This window comes from Triticum urartu, unplaced genomic scaffold, assembly GCF_056163025.1.
Source record: "Triticum urartu cultivar PI428250 unplaced genomic scaffold, HENAU_Tu73 scaffold2, whole genome shotgun sequence".
Taxonomy (NCBI): Eukaryota; Viridiplantae; Streptophyta; class Magnoliopsida; order Poales; family Poaceae; genus Triticum; species Triticum urartu.
Genome location: NW_028260368.1, coordinates 827447 through 846361, shown reverse-complemented (window position 1 = coordinate 846361; position 18915 = coordinate 827447). Strand labels below are relative to the sequence as shown.

Here is an 18915-nt window from a genome sequence, read left to right as displayed (position 1 = left end):
TCTCTATCGTTCCACTGCAAGAGTTAACTATGAGACTTCATACACCTTAAAGTTCATAGAACGAAAAGAAGTTTTTTGGAGGCCCTTATCCTCATTACGCCTAGCATTTAGTGGGCTGGATATTTACCTTATCAACTAGCAAATCCATAAGGGTTCTATTTGATTAGGCACCTGAATTGGCACCTGAATCGGACTGAACCGACTGTTTGTCAGGCTACTGTTCTCCTATTCTCTCGAATCTATGAAGTAAGACATTGATTTTGCAATAAGATCGATTATGTTCATTGCATAATAAGCTCCTTTGAAAAGCATTGGCGCACGTGTAAACGAGTTGCTCTACCGAACTGAGCTATAGCCCTTATCAGAGATATCTTAACATATAGATAATTTCTTGTCAAGATGAATATTTTCTAATGCCAGAGGATACCCCTTTGATCTGTATCTGTTTAGTATTTAGTTTAGTATTTAGTATATAACAGACCAATAACAGAGCGGTATTGCTTAGAAAAGGGATTCAATATATAATCGATCGAAGTAATGGGTCTTCCTTTGTGGTGATAAATTGCCTACTTAACTCAGTGGTTAGAGTATTGCTTTCATACGGCGGGAGTCATTGGTTCAAATCCAATAGTAGGTAAGTAGGTAGAAAAATTACTAGATAGCATTGGACTTACTTCGCTTCGCTATCTAATAACTTTTTCTACCCCTCTTCCCTTTTTCTTTGTATCAACTATAAACCACTGGATTGTCTTCAATTGGATGGGGGAATCCAATTGACAGCCTCGATTCGTATCCTAGCTCGTCTGAGAGCGAGCTTCGCTTCAACCAAATCTTTCGTACCCTCAGCTTTACTCAAGTTAGCTTCGGCTATTTCAAGTGCCTTTTGAGCTTCTTCCGGATCAATATCACTACCCAGTTCCGCATCATTTCCTAAAATGATGATCTCATTATTAACTATTCTCGCAAAACCGCTCCACAGAATCGCTGTTAACCATTGGTCGTTGAGGAGGCGTATTCTCAAAGGACCCATATCTACTGCTGTGTTAATGGGGGCGTGGTTTGGTAATACGCCAATTTGGCCACTATTAGTGGATAAAATGATTTCTTTCACTTCACAATCCCAAATAATTCGCTTAGGAGTCAGTACATAAAGATTTAATTTCATTTCTTCGATTTGTTCTCCTCTTCTAAGGTTATAGCTTTCGTGCTAGCTTCATCGATGTTACCCACCAAATAAAAAGCCTGTTCAGGTAGGCCGTCTAATTCTCCGGAAAGGATTAGTTGAAATCCCCTAATAGTTTCCGCAAGAGCAACATACTTTCCTGGAGAACCAGTAAAAACTTCTGCCACAAAGAACGGTTGTGATAAGAAACGCTCAATTTTTCTTGCTCTTGCTACAGTTAAACGATCCTCTTCCGATAATTCATCCAAGCCAAGAATTGCGATAATGTCCTGAAGTTCTTTGTAACGTTGTAAAGTTTCCTTAACTCTTTGCGCAGTTTCATAATGTTCGTTGCCAACGATCCGAGGCTGTAACATAGTCGAGGTTGAATCTAAAGGATCTACTGCTGGATAAATACCCTTGGAAGCTAATCCTCTGGAAAGTACGGTAGTAGCATCCAAATGTGCAAATGTTGTGGCAGGGGCAGGGTCGGTCAAATCGTCTGCAGGTACATAAACTGCTTGAATCGAAGTTATAGATCCCTTTTTAGTAGAAGCAATTCTTTCTTGCAAAGAACCCATTTCTGTACTAAGAGTAGGTTGATAACCCACTGCGGAGGGCATTCTCCCTAATAAAGCGGATACCTCTGATCCTGCTTGAACAAAACGAAAGATATTATCGATAAATAAAAGCACGTCTTGCTTATTAACATCTCGGAAATATTCCGCCATAGTTAGGGCAGTTAAACCAACTCTCATACGAGCTCCCGGTGGTTCATTCATTTGGCCATAGACTAGAGCTACCTTTGATTCCTCAATATTTTTTTCATTAATTACTCCGGATTCCTTCATTTCCATATAAAGATCATTTCCTTCACGAGTCCGTTCCCCTACTCCACCGAATACGGATACGCCCCCATGAGCTTTAGCAATGTTATTGATTAATTCCATGATCAGTACTGTTTTACCTACTCCAGCCCCCCCAAATAGTCCTATTTTTCCTCCACGTCGATAAGGAGCTAAAAGATCGACGACCTTAATACCTGTTTCAAAGATGGATAATTTCGTATCTAACTCGATAAAGGCAGGCGCAGATCTATGAATAGGGAACGTTGCACTACTATCTACAGGACCCAAATTGTCAACAGGCTCCCCAAGAACGTTGAAAATTCGTCCGAGAGTAGCTCCACCGACCGGAACACTGAGAGGAGCTCCCGTGTCAATCACTTCCATTCCTCTCATCAACCCGTCCGTAGCACTCATAGCTACAGCTCTAACTCGATTATTTCCTAATAATTGTTGTACCTCACAAGTCACATTAATTTGCTTATCGGCAGTGTCTCTACTCTGGACTACCAAAGCGTTATAAATATAAGGTAACTTGCCTGGGGGAAAAGTGACATCCAGCACGGGTCCAATAATTTGATCGATACGACCTGTACTTTTTTCTTCAATTGTGGAAACCCCGGGAGGAGAAGTAGTAGGATTGGTTCTCATAATTATCACATAATTAAAAAAAAGGAATTTGTCGAAATTTTTCTTTTTTTATTGTTGAATAATGCCAAATCAAATCAAAAAAAATCCAAAAGTAAAAAGGAAATGAATTAGTTAATTCAATAAGAGAGAAAAGGGGACCAGGACTTGATTTCGTTGCCCAAGCGAATCCCATTCAATCGTTTACTCATGGAATGAGTCCATTGGAAAGTTCAATCAATCTTTTTTTTCATATACATTTTGCCTTTTGTGGAGGATCTGTGCCTACTCTACTTTCCTATCTAGGACTTCGATATACAAAATATATACTACTGTGAAGCATAGATTGCTGTCAACAAAGAATTTTATTAGTATTTAGTTAGGTATTTGCATTCAAAATAAGAAAAGAGAACTATTAAGAACTTGTAAAATAAGGATTAGGAATTAATTTGGGTTGCGCTATATCTATCAAAGAGTATACAATAATTATGGATTTGGTAAATCAAATCCATGGTTTAATAACGAACCGTGTTAACTTACCATAACAACAACTCAATTCCTATCGAATTCCTATATTGGAATTCCTATAGGATAGAACATACACAGGGTGTACGCATTATATATGAATGAAACATATTCATTAACCTAAGCATGCCCTCAATTTTCTTTAATGAGTTGATATTATATTAATTGAATATCCTTTTTGTTTTACGAGATTTTTGCTAAAGTTTCATTTACGCCTAATTAACATCGAGTAGACCCTGTTATTGTGAGAATTCTTAATTCAAGAGTTATAGGGAGGGACTTATGTCACCACAAACAGAAACTAAAGCAGGTGTTGGATTTCAAGCTGGTGTTAAAGATTATAAATTGACTTACTACACCCCAGAGTATGAAACTAAGGATACTGATATCTTGGCAGCATTCCGAGTAAGTCCTCAGCCTGGGGTTCCGCCCGAAGAAGCAGGGGCTGCAGTAGCTGCCGAATCTTCTACTGGTACATGGACAACTGTTTGGACTGATGGACTTACCAGTCTTGATCGTTACAAAGGACGATGCTATCACATCGAGCCTGTTGCTGGGGAAGACAACCAATGGATCTGTTATGTAGCTTATCCATTAGACCTATTTGAAGAGGGTTCCGTTACTAACATGTTTACTTCCATTGTAGGTAACGTATTTGGTTTCAAAGCCCTACGTGCTCTACGTTTGGAGGATCTACGAATTCCCCCTACTTATTCAAAAACTTTCCAAGGCCCGCCTCATGGTATCCAAGTTGAAAGAGATAAGTTGAACAAGTACGGTCGTCCTTTATTGGGATGTACTATTAAACCAAAATTGGGATTATCCGCAAAAAATTATGGTAGAGCGTGTTATGAGTGTCTACGTGGTGGACTTGATTTTACCAAAGATGATGAAAACGTAAACTCACAACCATTTATGCGCTGGAGAGACCGTTTTGTCTTTTGTGCCGAAGCTATTTATAAATCACAGGCCGAAACCGGTGAAATCAAGGGGCATTACTTGAATGCGACTGCGGGTACATGTGAAGAAATGATTAAGAGAGCTGTATTTGCAAGAGAATTAGGGGTTCCTATTGTAATGCATGACTACTTAACTGGGGGATTCACCGCAAATACTACTTTGGCTCATTATTGCCGCGACAATGGCCTACTTCTTCACATTCACCGTGCAATGCATGCAGTTATTGATAGACAGAAAAATCATGGTATGCATTTCCGTGTATTAGCTAAAGCATTGCGTATGTCTGGGGGAGATCATATCCACTCCGGTACAGTAGTAGGTAAGTTAGAAGGGGAACGCGAAATGACTTTAGGTTTTGTTGATTTATTGCGCGATGATTTTATTGAAAAAGATCGTGCTCGCGGTATCTTTTTCACTCAGGACTGGGTATCCATGCCAGGTGTTATACCGGTAGCTTCAGGTGGTATTCATGTTTGGCATATGCCAGCTCTGACCGAAATCTTTGGGGACGATTCTGTATTACAATTTGGTGGAGGAACTTTAGGACATCCTTGGGGAAATGCACCTGGTGCAGCAGCTAATCGAGTGGCTTTAGAAGCCTGTGTACAAGCTCGTAACGAAGGGCGCGATCTTGCTCGCGAAGGTAATGAAATTATCCGAGCAGCTTGCAAATGGAGTCCTGAACTAGCCGCAGCTTGTGAAGTATGGAAGGCGATCAAATTCGAGTTCGAGCCGGTAGATACTATTGATTAACTAGATAAAACTAAAGATAAAGAAGGTATAAATAAAAAAGAAACGAAATAAAAAGAGAAAAAAATCAGTTATGAAATGCAGTAATTCTTCTTTATTCTTCTAATTGATTGCAATTAAACTCGGCTCAATCTTTTTTAGAAAAAAAAGATTGAGCCGAATAAAAATAGATCATGATATGATCATGAGACTTGACAAATTGAGATTCGTCTATTCTATATATCTAGAATATATATATTAAGGTATAATACAATAAAGAAATACAAATAAAATAATAAAATAATAAAATATAGTATTATCATATGATAATGATAATGGAATCAAATACGCAGTATTTACAGAAAAAAGTCTTCGTTTATTGGGAAAGAATCAATATACTTTTAATGTCGAATCGGGATTCACTAAGACAGAAATAAAGCATTGGGTCGAACTCTTCTTTGGTGTTAAGGTGGTAGCTGTGAATAGCCATCGACTACCTGGAAAAGGTAGAAGAATAGGACCTATTCTGGGCCATACAATGCATTACAGACGTATGATCATTACCCTTCAACCGGGTTATTCTATTCCACTTCTAGATAGAGAAAAAAACTAAAGGAGAATGAATGAAAAAAGACATAGTTTGGAAGTTAGACCTTTTTATAGGACTCTCTTTCAATTTCAAAAAAGAGGACGTTTGAAACTTTTAACAGGCGTAATCGTGAGTCAACAAGTGACTCGAACTGTGTGTAAAAAAAGAAGCATTTTTTTTTTTTCAAAATGCTAGAACTAGATAAGGAAGTTTTCTATAACCTTGAGAAAAAGGATAAAAAGGTAGTTTTTTTTTAGTTTATGACTCCGATCAAGAGCGAGAAATCCTTGATTTGGGATTGGACATAGAACCTGGACCCATCGTAGAGACGTTTAGTTCAAAAGAAAGGATCGTATCCTGATGGTAAGAATTATACTTTCGTGGAAATACAGCGCTATAGACTTCAATGCGGTAGAGTAGACGTTTTGTTTCTAATTTTTCTGGACCAAACCTCCGCTCCGACCCAACGATACAATGAATTTTTTCTGTTCATATTCATAAATAAAAAAGATTCGGAATCGCAATGCTACTATATGCGTCCAGAGGAGTATTTGGAATAATATTCTTCTATAATCCATTATTGCGGGGGGTCTTACTAACAGGGCTTCGCTGCACGGGACAGGTCTTCGTCGAAAAGCTAACTCCACCCGGCATTTTCATACCCTTTCTTTGGGTGGTATATCGCCTTTTAAAGTCTAAGAGGGTAGTAGGGGATCTATAGTAGGTAAGATAATTTGCCCTTTGATTTTGATTGAATATACTATTTTTCCGCCTTTACCACGCATTATTGTATGCGCTTCTAGAGAAGTATGTATGCAGGAAGTAAATTCTAACCGCTTTCTTTTGAATCCAATTTCAAATTAGATTAGAAAGATAGAAAGGCCATGAGGATGGGAAAATCAAAATAAAATCTTTTTAATTAGTTCTCCTTTTTTGGAATTTTCTTATTATCCTTTCATTTTTTTTACAGAATATTTTTCAAACTAAAAATAAAAAATACAATACAATAGTCAATATTCCTTATAATAGATATACTTAATTATATCATAAGAATCTTAAGATATTTTTCGACTAGATAGAAATAGTAAATTTGAATTGAGACACCTATTCCATGACGGATTTAAACTTACCTTCTATTTTCGTGCCTTTAGTAGGCTTAGTATTTCCGGCAATTGCAATGACTTCTTTATTTCTTTATGTGCAAAAAAATAAGATTGTCTAGTATTTTTTAGTGTAAGTAATATAATATGGTAGGGTATGTGGCTTTTTCTACACACAACTTTCTACACACAAATGAAAAACGGTTATGGATGCGGATATAGGCTACGAGCATAAATGCATGAATATGCAGAGCCAGGTATAGCGAGTTTTATTTTATTTATTTTAATTGAATCAACGAATATTTTTTGAATAGAAAGTCAATGTATCTAACCTATTATTTCACAGGAGTACTAGTTGCTGAAGGCGATTTCAGAATCAAAAAAAGTAAAGTCAAAATTATTTAGCTTATTCTCTCAATTTCAATCGACCGCTGCTGGATTTAGTATATCTAATATGAATTGGCGATCAGAACACATATGGGTAGAACTTCTAAAAGGTTCTCGAAAAAGGGGTAATTTTTTCTGGGCCTGTATTCTTTTTCTAGGTTCACTAGGATTCTTATCGGTTGGGATTTCCAGTTATCTTGGTAAGAATATTATATCTATACTTCCATCTCAAGAAATTCTTTTTTTTCCGCAGGGGGTCGTGATGTCTTTCTACGGAATCGCAGGCCTATTCATTAGCTCCTACTTGTGGTGTACTATTTTGTGGAATGTAGGTAGTGGTTATGACCGATTCGATAGAAAAGAGGGAATAGTGTGCATTTTTCGTTGGGGATTCCCTGGAATAAAACGTCGCGTCTTCCTTCGATTCCTTATGCGGGATATCCAATCAATTAGAATTCAGGTTAAAGAGGGTCTTTATCCTCGTCGTATTCTTTATATGGAAATCCGGGGCCAGGGGATCATTCCCTTGACTCGTACTGATGATAAATTTTTTACTCCACGAAAATTGAACAAAAAGCTGCCGAATTGGCCTATTTCTTGCGCGTACCAATTGAAGTATTTTGAGGTATCTTTTTTGAACTGAGTTGAATGAAGAAAAGAAGAATTGGAAGAAGAAAAGTTTTCTCAACACAGGGAGGAAGTCCCTTCTAAATTGGATTTGTTATTGTAAGGGGATTTTTAAGTATTTATCTAAAGGAAGGAACAAACGAGGATAAGAGAAATTTGCTTTTAATTTTTTTTTATCCAAGTTAGATATATCGCATACTATTCTTCCTTTTTCATCCGAAAGGGCTTTTTTTTTATTCTATTTCACTATTTCATTCCATCTAGATCTAAGAAAGAACCCAATGCACTGAAATTCCACTAATAACTAATATACAAAAAAGAAGAATAGATACAGGGTATCAAACCTATAGAGTTTTTGCTTCAAAGAAATAGAAATATCATGAAATAGAAATATCATCATATAGAGTCAGGGAATGGAATAGAGTCAGCGAATGAAGCATATTCATTAACAACTCCATTTACAGATCAAAAATGAAAAAAAAGAAAGCATTGCCTTCTTTACTATATCTTGTATTTATCGTACTTTTGCCTTGGGGGGTCTCTTCCTCATTTAACAAATGTCTGGAACTTTGGATTAAGAATTGGTGGAATACCAGGCAATCCGAAACTCTCTTAACTGATATTCAAGAGAAAAGGATTCTAGAAAGATTCATAGAATTAGAAGAACTTTCTCTCTTGGACGAGATGATAAAAGGGAAACTAAAGACACATGTACAAAAACCTCCTACAGGAATACACAAGGAAATAATACAATGGGTCAAAATAAATAATGAGGATCATCTCCATACCATTTTGCATTTCTCGACAAATATAATCTGTTTGGCTATTCTAAGTGGTTCTTTTTTTCTGGGTAAAGAGGAACTTGTCATTTTGAATTCTTGGGTTCAGGAATTCTTCTATAATTTAAATGACTCAATAAAAGCTTTTTTTATTCTTTTAGTTACTGATTTTTTTGTTGGATTTCACTCCACCCGTGGTTGGGAACTAGTAATTCGTTGGGTCTACAACGATTTTGGATGGGCTCCTAACGAGCTTATTTTCACTATTTTTGTTTGTAGTTTTCCAGTAATTCTAGATACATGTTTGAAATTTTGGGTCTTTTTTTGTTTAAATCGTCTATCTCCTTCGCTTGTAGTCATTTATCATTCAATTAGTGAAGCATAAATTCATTTGATCTCCCGATATTAATATTAATCAAATTAGCAAGCATCTTTTTTTAGAAAGAAAGCCCTTTTCCATTTTAGCAAAATTCTTTCTATTTATACCTACTTTAAGGTATTCATCATTGCAGTACAACTGTTGCAGTAGAATGACAACAGATTCGTGTATAGGGAACTAGATTAGCTTAGCTACCTATCTAATTTATTGTAGAAATTCTGGGATCTGCGATTGGACATGGAAAATAGAAATACTTTTTCTTGGGTAAAGGAACCAGATAACTCGATCGATTTCTGTATCGATCATGATATACGTAATAACTCGGACATCTATTTCAAATGCATATCCCATTTTTGCGCAGCAGGGTTATGAAAACCCACGAGAAGCAACTGGACGAATTGTATGTGCCAATTGCCATTTAGCTAGCAAGCCCGTCGATATTGAAGTTCCCCAAGCTGTGCTTCCCGATACTGTATTTGAAGCAGTTCTTCGAATTCCTTATGATATGCAATTGAAACAAGTTCTTGCTAATGGAAAAAAGGGAGGGTTGAATGTAGGTGCTGTTCTTATTTTGCCCGAGGGATTCGAATTAGCGCCGCCCGATCGTATTTCCCCTGAGTTAAAAGAAAAGATAGGAAATCTTGCTTTTCAGAGTTATCGTCCCGATAAAAAAAACATTCTTGTGATAGGCCCTGTTCCCGGTAAGAAATATAGTGAAATTGTCTTTCCCATTCTTTCCCCTGATCCTGCTACGAAGAAAGATGCTCATTTCTTAAAATATCCCATATATGTAGGGGGAAACCGAGGAAGAGGACAGATCTATCCTGATGGTAGCAAGAGTAACAATACAGTCTATAATGCTACGTCAACAGGTATAGTAAGAAAAATACTACGTAAAGAAAAGGGGGGGTATGAAATATCCATAGTTGATGCATCAGATGGACGCCAAGTGATTGATATTATACCTCCCGGACCAGAACTTCTTGTTTCAGAGGGGGAATCCATCAAGCTTGATCAACCATTAACAAGCAATCCTAATGTGGGAGGTTTTGGTCAGGGGGACGCAGAAATCGTGCTTCAGGATCCATTACGTGTCCAAGGCCTTTTGTTCTTCTTCGCATCCGTTATTTTGGCACAAGTTTTTTTGGTTCTCAAAAAGAAACAGTTTGAAAAGGTTCAATTGTACGAAATGAATTTCTAGGTCCCGGGATTTCTTACCATCAAGTTGGTAAAAAGCCTCGATTTATTGGCAATTGCTAGAATTATCTATGATCTATTTTGGAAATCCTTTTTTTGTTTAGACTGCTTTTTGTTTATGAGATGTCTGGAATTCCTTATTTATATCCCATGCAAAAGAAGAGAATCCAAGGCAAAGGCGAGAACAATCAAATTAAAATTTCTTCTTTTTCGGAGGGATTGCAGGTCTTCTTAATCGTCTATTCGGCACAAGAAAAAGCCTTTTTCTTGTGCCGATTCTTCTTGTATCAAAATAAGAATCCTTTTTCTTCCTAATTCGTCAAAGATTACTATTTCTTCTTTATTCGGGTCTGTCTCTTGGACCTCTTTTTCTTTTGCTTAGGTTTAGCCGAGGTAGTGGACAAACAGAGGGGAAGAAAATATGGCGGGGGAAAAATTTCTTGTGATTGTGAGCAAATTGCTTGGCTTGTTTAATTAAGTTCAACTTCAAATTTACAGAAATTTTGCAAAAAAAAAGTAAACTCTTCCATTGAAGGTTTTTTTATTTTTAGGCTAGTTGAATAGTTTTGATTAAGGTTTTATTAGTTTATTACTCGAAACTAAATCAAGGATTTTCAGGATACTTCCTTCGTGGAATAAGATATTGGATCCTCGAGTGATCTCTTTTTCTTGTTGCTTCATAAGAGTGAATCGAATAGATTCAATTCGCGTTATAAGAGTAAAATAAAAATTCCGCGGGTCCTTTCCGCTCTAATCAGATAAAGGGGGGTAAGGACCCGCTAAGCTCCTACTTTTTCATGTTTACAATCTGGTCCCTCCGATTACTATAGAGATGAACCCAATCCAGAATATGAACCATAAAAGAAAACACCTACTAAACCAATCACAGCAATACCAGCTACAGTACCTATCAGCCAAAGAGGAATTCTTCCAGTAGTATCGGCCATTTCCCCTACTTTCCTCCACATTTTATCAATTGGTCATGCTAGAGACAAAAACAGTCATGGGTAGTTATAAGGATGGTATCCTTCCAAATGGGATAAGAGAATTCTTATTAGTCTCTTTCTTTCTCTCAATTGAAGAAGTAATTGGAAAATAAAACAGCAAGTACAAAAATGAGTAATAAACCCCAGTATAGACTGGTACGATTCAATTCAACATTTTGTTCATTCGGGTTTGATTGTGTCATAGTTCTATAGTTGGAATTTGTTTTATCGTTGGATGAACTGCATTGCTGATATTGATCCCAAGAAAAAAACAGTAGGTACAGCTAGTCCGTGAATAGCCAGCCATCGCACTGTAAAAATAGGATAGGTTCGATCTATGGTCATTGAGGGCCTCCTAAAAGGATCTACTAAATTCATCGAGTTGTTCTAAAGAATCAAAACGGTCGGTTATTAACGGAATTCCTTGTCGGCTTTCCGTGAAATACTCGTTTGGCCTAGGACTTCCAAACACGTCATAAGCTAAACCCGTACTGACAAATAACCAACCCGCAATGAATAGGGAAGGTATAGTAATGCTATGAATAACCCAGTATCGAATACTGGTAATAATATCAGCAAAAGAACGTTCTCCCGTGCTTCCAGACATGCTGAACTCCCAAAATTTTTGTACATTCAAAAAAGGAATTGATTCCGTAAAAGATGGGATCGACCAGTAAATAGAAAATTACTGATATTTCATCCTTGTGAGATTGTCAATTTTGTACCAAAGGTGTATTTTGAGTATACCGAATTAGTATAGCTATCCTTCCTATGGCACAGCAATCTGGTTTTGCCTGGTTCCGAAACATAATTACTTTTTTATTTTTTTTTTGTCTATAGGTAAGCTATATGTTATTCAAGGCATCAATAGAAAACCCCATTTTTGTAGGTTCTACTTACTTTTCATTGGCTTCGGAATAATAGAGTAATTCGGAATAGCAGCCAAAATCTTGGGAAAATCTAAGTTAATGATCAATAGGTTTGGATAAATAATTTAGGAAGGATATTCTCATACTGACACAATACAAGGACAAGTATATGTGAAATCTATCCTTTCATAATTCGTAATTCATCCTTGTATTGTTTGTTGGATTAGGTCTAACTTTCTTGACCAAACTGCGAGCGCGGAACTTTACGAGATGAAATAGGGAAAGACAGAAGATAGAATAGAACTTAAAAGGATAATTGAAGTGACTCGTCTTCGAATCTACTTTGGTTGGAGTTCGAAAAAGGAATAAAAATAAAGTAAATTCAAGGAAGAGCTTTCTTTTTTTTTTTTTTTTAACAGCCCCTTGGCAGGTCGTGGAATGCTTTTGTTCTCCTCTTATTCCATATGGAATACAATCAGTTAAAATAAGAAGGAATAGGGGAATATTCGATCGTTCACTCCAAAAAGAGGGTCCTATTGAAAAAGAAATTATCCAAAATAGAAAGAAGTTTTTTTTTTCAAATTCAATTGTTTATTTATCTCTTATTCAAAAATTTCCCTGAAAATTGAATTTCTTTTTTTCATTCAATGGGGTTAGATGATCTAGTTCTTAATATTATTACTTTACTCAATTGACAAATTCCACAACAAATCTCTTGATTCGGAATTAGGGACTCATGTATCATCTGATGAATCCACTTTCTTTTACACTTCTGTATCTTACTCTATCTTGTTTTTTAGTATTATCTAAAATAACTGATGAATTATGAATTTTCCATAACTTAGGTAAATGCTTTACCAACATATGTAGTGTAGTAAAAAAAAATAAATGGAATTTAACTCTTTCATGCTTACTTTAACTAGTTATTTTGGTTTTCTACTGGCTGCTTTAACTATAACCCCAGCTCTATTTATTGGCTTGAACAAGATACGCCTTATTTGAATTGACTGAATAATTATAATTCAGAAAAGAAAAATCTTTCTTTGGGATTCCTGGCATTCTACGACTCTTTTCCAGACTAATTAGGAATTCTTTTCTTGGTCATTGAGATTCGTGGATAATTTAGAGTACTATTTAGGGATAGATCGTACCTCTTTTTTTATCCCCTCGAACAAATCGAAATGATTGAAGTTTTTCTATTTGGAATCGTCTTAGGCCTAATTCCTATTACTTTAGCGGGATTATTCGTGACTGCGTATTTGCAATACAGGCGTGGGGATCAGTTGGATCTTTGATTGAGTCATTTTTTTTTTTTGATTGACCTCCTCCAGACCAGAGAGGAGGTCAAATTGAAATTGGAGTTACAATTCAATTTTGTTAAGTTATTTTACTCTGCTTCGACATAAAATAGATGGAATCACGCTCTGTAGGATTTGAACCTACGACATCGGGTTTTGGAGACCCGCGTTCTACCGAACTGAACTAAGAGCGCTTTCATTCATTCAAAAAGAAAATCTTTTTCTATTCCTAATGTATCTCACGTACGTATAGTCTCCACAAATTCAAGTTATACCCACTTTACTTTAATTGATCTCGTCGCTACTGCCTATAAAGAAGAAAGAAGTAATAGGTAGGGATGACAGGATTTGAACCTGTGACATTTTGTACCCAAAACAAACGCGCTACCAAGCTGCGCTACATCCCTTTTCCAAATTAAATTGTTGTACAATGCCATTGTACACAATTCCTGTCTTCTTTTCCACATCATAATTTTCTTCTTCTTTCTTTCTCTATCTATATATAGAACCCTCGTGTCATTTCTTCTTTTTGGTCTCATATAATTAAGGAATTATATACATATAAAATCCAATATAATTTCGCCTATAAAAGAAGGATTACTTTTCCTTGGTAATATATAGGAAGAAGGGGTCATCTTTTTCTTTTTTAGGGATAGGAAAATTTCGTCGATATGGTTCATTTTATATATAGCATAACAATCTTGGGCAAGAGTTTATGATCATATATGTATTCCAACAAGGAAGGAGGATTTTCAATGCGGGATATAAAAACATATCTCTCTGTAGCACCCGTGCTAAGTACTCTATGGTTTGGTGCTTTAGCAGGTTTATTGATAGAAATTAATCGTTTATTCCCAGATGCTTTGTCATTCCCTTTTTTTTAATTCTAGTTATTGCTATGGGAGGGATAGATTTCTTCGTGATATGACAAAATTTGATCCTTTTCAATCTTTTTTTAGTATCGGAAGGAAAAAGAAAGAAAAGATGGATTGGGTTGAACCTCAGAGTCATTAAAAATTTGGTAAACCCCATTTTTGAAAATAGAAATTCAATTTAAAGGGGTACCCAAGCTAAATAAGGCCTCAGAAATCAGAGCATAGAAAAGGCGGGGCTGGCTAATTAAATGAAAGGATTTCGAACCAAAATCTTTGCTAATTCGACAAGGATTGTATTCTTTAATTATTTCTCTATTTTTTATTACTTAATTAAAGAATAAAAAAAAATTATTCTAATGAATTTTATTCTTCTTCTTCGGATTCAAAATAGAAGAATAAAAGAATAAGTAGAAGAATTAAGTTAAGTCAATCCAAAAAGAAAAGGAGGTTCATGGCCAAGGGAAAAGATGTTAGAATCAGAGTTATTTTGGAATGCATCAGTTGTGTTCGAAAAGGTGCCAATGAGGAATCGACGGGGATTTCTAGATATAGTACTCAAAAGAATCGCCACAATACACCCGGACAATTAGAATTCAAAAAATTTTGTCGTTATTGTCGCAAGCATACGACTCATCACGAAATAAAGAAATAGGAACATCGTGTGTTTGATCTTTCCAAACAACAGAAAGAGTAAGAACTTCATATTTAATATATAAAGAAAACATAGTATAGAATACAAAATACAAATCAACTCATCTGATTTCCGGTAGATATTATTTCATATGTATAGAGGGTATTCATATACTATAATATGAATCAAATAAGATATGGATCAAAGAAAAACTACTTCTTCTGGATCCTAAATTAATAAAATAAAGAAGTGAATTTTCAAATTTTCAAATTTTAAATAAGGAATAAATCATGTATACATCTAAACAACCTTTTCTTAAATCTAAGCAACCCTTTAGTAAATCCAAGCAAACTTTTAATAAATCCAAGCAACCCTTTCGTAAATCCAAGCAAACTTTTCGTAAATTCAAGCAACCTTTTCGTAAATCTAAACAACCTTTTCGTAGGCGTCCCCGGATTGGCCCGGGAGATCGAATTGATTATAGAAACATGAGTTTAATTAATAGATTTATTAGTGAACAAGGAAAAATATTATCGAGACGAATAAATAGATTAACCTTGAAACAACAACGATTAATTACTCTTGCTATAAAACAGGCTCGTATTTTATCTTTCTTACCGTTTCGTAACTATGAGAACGAAAAGCAATTTCAAGCCCAGTCAATTTCAATAATTACAGGTTCTAGACCCAGAAAAAATAGACATATTCCTCAATTAACGCAAAAGTACAATTCCAATCGAAACTTAAGAAACAACAACCAAAATTTAAGAAACAACAACCGGAACTTAAGTTCCGATTGTTGATGTTTTATTCGAATTCGAAAGGGCCAGACCTATATATATTATAAAGAAAGTAATCCAGCTCGTTGATTCCTACCACTTAATCTTAATTTATTGTATCTTCCCGGAGTTCCCTCTCCGGGAATTCATCTTTTATTATTCCAGTATATTACTTTATTTATACCTTTAATTGATGATCTTTATTTTATTGGAAATCGTGTAAAGATTATTTGGATTTGATACAGCTACTTGTGCAAGCATTTTACGATTAAGAATCAATTTCTTCTTGTACAGGTTGTGTATTAATTTACTATAACTATCGAATACTTTATATACCCGCGTTGCTGCGTTTATCCGAGTGATCCACAAACGACGAAAATCCCTCTTTTGCCTACCTCTATCTCGATGAGAGGAAACAAAAGCTCTTTTTACCTGTTGGGTAATCATTCGATTAAGTCTTAAATGAGCCCCTCTAAAGTTTGAGGCAAATGAACGCATTTTTGTTCGTCGTCTCCGGGCTATATATCCTCGCGGAACTCTGGTCATTGAATCAAATTAACCTTAATGAATAACTAATGATTTCTCTTCTTTTAGCCACCCTTTTTCTCATTAATAACAAAACTAATTATTCCGATATATAAAATATTAATTCCAATGGCTTTTGCTATAGTAACCTTCCCAACCACGATTTTTTATTCCACTCCGTTCAGTTATTTCTATACGAAATAACAAATTCATTCTAATAATACTAAAAAAAATAGTGGGTTCCATCGTTTCTATGGTTCCCTTTTAAACGGTGAGGCCCTCTCTATACACCGGAGCCCTTTCTTTCATCAAAAGGTATTGCGAACTTGTATAGTCCACATTCTTTGGCTCTACCTATCCATTATAGAGTAAATAGCTCTTTTCACAATAAGAGTTATCCATACAGTGACGGTATTTAATTATGAAAGTTGGCTAAGTAGCTGACCCTGTTAGTCCGTTCTTTTAAGATAAAGGAGCATAAGCCTTTTTCTTTTTATTACTATTTCCTCCGCTTAATGGATAACCATTTGCTACCAATGGGAGAATTGCTTCTTATTTCCAATTTAGATAATTGGATTTGCACCAAAGGAAACCATAAATTCCATATACCATAGAAATCTAGGATAGAGAAGCTATATCCTATTCATTGGTACTAATCATGGATACTTCAATTTTTTTTATATTTGTTTGAAGTCATGATCTGAACGAGTCGCACATACACCCTAGCACATGTTCCTCGACGCTGAGGGCATCCTTTAAGCGCGGCCGTTTTTCGAGCATTTCGTATTGGCTGTCTTGCGTTTCTAATAAGTTGTTTAACCGTCGGCATGTTGTATGTATATAGAAAAAAATGGATTGGTTTAGATCCATCTTAACCTGATGATTGCTCATCATGAAGTCTTTCTATTTTCTATTAAATCGAGGAAAACACGAATTTAGCTGTGAAATAACTTTACAAGAAATCCGGACACTACCAATCCTTAAACATTTCTGGAAACCACACTGGATCAGTATCGCAGTGCTTGTCAATCATTTCATCCCCTACAATATCGACAAGTCCATAAGCTTTGGCTTCGTCTGCTGACATAAAAACATCCCTTTCCATGTCTTCGGATACAACCCAAAAAGGCTTGCCTGTTCTTACTGCATAAACCCTTGTGATCATTTCGCGAACTTTGTGTAACTCTTCTACTTCTAGTAAAAATTCTGGTGTCCTTGCCCGATAATAAGCACTAGCAGGTTGGTGAAGCATAATCCTCGCGTGAGGGAATGCTATACGCTTGGTGGGTTCTCCTCCAAGCAGAATGAAGGACGCCATGGAGGCGGCTATTCCGAGGCATATTGTATATATATCTGGTGTCACCGTTTGCATCGTATCAAAAATAGCCATTCCTGAGATTAGCCACCCGCCTGGGGAGTTTATAAACAAAAAAATATCACTAATTCCATCTTCTATACTCAGATATACCATGAGACCTGTAATATGATTCGTGATCTCGCAACGAATCTCTTGACCTAAAAAAAGTGTCCTTTCTCGATACATAACATTGTATAAGTCAACCCAAGTCGCTTCTTCATCTCCAGGAATCCGGTAAGGTACTTTTGGAACACCAATGGGCATATTAGATTAATATTATTAAATTTAAGTAAGAAAACCACACTTTAATATGGAAACGTAAGAATGGAACAGAAAGAAAGAATCCGCAGTTTATTGTCTTAATTTTTATTCTTATTCTATATGAATATTATAGATTCTATTAATACGTAGATTGAAAGGTTATACATATAAGGAATGTAAGACAGATTGAATAAAGAAAAGGGAATGGGTGATTTGAATGCTAAACAAAGAGGGGTAGCGATCTATTCTTCGTTTTTTCCAAATTGGCCAAGTTACCCATTGCATATTGGCACTTATCGAGTATAGAATAGATCTGCTTCTCTTTCTTCTTATGAACAGAATTGGCTTCTTATTTTTAATGGAATGAAATAAATATTCGCGCTTTCTGACACAGAATCCCCTAGAAGGGTTAGGTACATAGGATATGGATAGTCTTTTTCAATGCGATAAAATAAAGCGACATCGTGTCTATTTTTCTTTGCTAAAGGGGTATTTCCATGGGTTTGCCTTGGTATCGTGTTCATACTGTCGTATTGAATGATCCGGGTCGATTGCTTGCGGTGCATATAATGCACACAGCTCTAGTTTCTGGTTGGGCTGGCTCAATGGCTTTATACGAATTAGCAGTTTTTGATCCCTCTGATCCTGTTCTGGATCCAATGTGGAGACAAGGTATGTTCGTAATTCCCTTCATGACTCGTTTAGGAATAACGGATTCGTGGGGTGGTTGGAGTATTTCAGGAGGAACTGTAACAAATCCGGGTATTTGGAGTTATGAAGGTGTGGCAGGTACGCATATTGTGTTTTCTGGCTTGTGTTTCTTGGCAGCGATCTGGCATTGGGTATATTGGGACCTAGAAATATTCTCTGATGAGCGGACGGGAAAACCCTCTTTGGATTTGCCCAAGATCTTTGGAATTCATTTATTTCTTGCAGGGGTGGCTTGCTTTGGCTTTGGGGCATTTCATGTAACGGGTTTGTATGGTCCTGGGATATGGGTATCCGATCCTTATGGACTAACTGGAAAAGTACAAGCTGTAAATCCAGCGTGGGGTGCAGAAGGTTTTGATCCTTTTGTTCCGGGGGGAATAGCTTCTCATCATATTGCTGCGGGTACATTGGGTATATTAGCGGGCTTATTCCATCTTAGTGTCCGTCCGCCTCAACGTCTATATAAAGGATTACGTATGGGCAATATTGAAACTGTACTTTCCAGTAGTATCGCTGCTGTTTTTTTTGCAGCTTTCGTAGTTGCTGGAACTATGTGGTATGGGTCAGCAACGACCCCAATCGAATTATTTGGGCCTACTCGTTATCAGTGGGATCAGGGATACTTTCAGCAAGAAATATATCGAAGAGTTAGCAATGGTTTAGCCGAAAATCTTAGTTTATCAGAAGCTTGGTCTAAAATTCCCGAAAAATTAGCCT

At 36.2% G+C, this 18915-nt stretch overlaps 1 non-coding gene across 1 annotated transcript; it reads right to left on the bottom strand.

Annotated features, from left to right (window-relative positions):
- Window positions 1-13392: 13392 nt before the first annotated feature.
- Window positions 13393-13466, bottom strand: TRNAP-UGG (transfer RNA proline (anticodon UGG)). The gene has a single exon. It is a non-coding gene; the product is annotated as a tRNA-Pro (tRNA).
- Between the last annotated feature and the right edge of the window lie 5449 nt (window positions 13467-18915).